Source organism: Dipodomys ordii, unplaced genomic scaffold (genome assembly GCF_000151885.1).
Source record: "Dipodomys ordii isolate 6190 unplaced genomic scaffold, Dord_2.0 Scaffold68, whole genome shotgun sequence".
NCBI lineage: Eukaryota > Metazoa > Chordata > Mammalia > Rodentia > Heteromyidae > Dipodomys > Dipodomys ordii.
The window spans coordinates 5,812,362-5,813,816 of NW_012267284.1; positions in this window are offsets into that span (position 1 = coordinate 5,812,362).

The following is a 1,455-nucleotide window of genomic DNA, read 5'->3' on the forward strand; positions in this document are numbered from 1 at the left end:
CCAGTCGTGGGGCCTGAACTCTGGGCCTGGGCGATGATGTCCCTCAGCGCTTCAGCTCAAGGCTAGCGCTCTACCACTTGAGCCACAGAGCCACTTCCGGCTTTTTTCTTTTTGCTTATGTGGTGCTGAGGAATCGAACCCAGGGCCTCTGGCATTCAAGGCAAGCACTCTACCACTGAGCCACCTTCTCAGCCCCTCCATGAGACTCTTATCTCCAATTAATCAGCAAAAGCTGGAAGTGGAGATGTGGTTCAAGTGGTACAGTGCCAGCTGGGAGTGAAAAAGCTCAGAAATAGCACCCAGGCCCTGAGTTCAAGCCCCAGGACTAGCACAAAAGAAAAAAATAAATAAAAAGATGCTTCATGTGATTCAGTGTTTGGGACATGTGCATTAAAGCCCCAAGGAGATGCTAGTATGTATTGATAAGTATATGTCTAAAATGAAAATGGGCCCAGTGTCACACGTTGTTCAGGCATGGAGGAACTCTAAGGAGGCAAGAAAATGTGTCATGTGAGGGCTGAGTAATTATCTCCGCTCTTTGTTCTTCTCCTTCGCTAGGCAGGTGCTCTACCACTACCCGTTTTTGAGATAGGGTCTTTTTTCTTTTATCTTGTTTTCCCCTTTGGGCTCTCATTTTATTCCACACATTTAGGTCAGCCTTGGGCCCTGAGGTCTTTCTACCTTCATCTCTCAAGTAGCTGGGATTACAGCTTGGTTTATTATTAAAATAGCATCTGACTATCTTTTATCCAGGCTAGCCTTGAATTCTGTCTCTGCTTGCCAAATGGATGGGATTGCAGGCATGAAATTAAACTTTCTTTGGGCAAGAATACAGATACAGCCACCACATGACTCTTCCTTCTTCCTGAGATCTGAGATTCCCTGGGCAGCTCTTATGCTCTTCCTGCTACAATTCCACCTGCTACACACATGCTCAGTCTTTAAACAGCCATGATGTTCAAAAAGTTCCTGCCAAGAAGATTGTGAGCAGTTTTCACTAAAAACCTGTCCTTGGAGTTTTCTCTATGACATGTAATCTTTCATCAATGTGTGTGTATGTGCCTACACATGCCTATCTTGGGGCTTGAATTCAGGGCCTGGGTGCTAGTGCTTTACCTCTTGAGCCATAGCTCTACTTTTTGCTTGTTAATTTGAGATAAGAGTCTCATGGACTGTCCTACTTGGGCTGGCTTTGAACTGTGATCCTCAGATCTTGGCTTCCTAAGTAGCTAGGATTATAGATGTGAGGCACCAGCCTCGGGATGATGTAGAGACTTTTAATTTTTATTTATTTATTTTTAATTTTTTTTGGGGGGTCTGGTTGTGGGGCCTGAACTCTGGGCCTGGGCACTGTCCCTCAACTTTTCAGCTCAAGGCTAGCGCTCTACCACTTGAGCCACAGCGCCACTTCCGGCTTTTTTCTTTTTGCTTATGTGGTGCTGAGGAATCGAACCC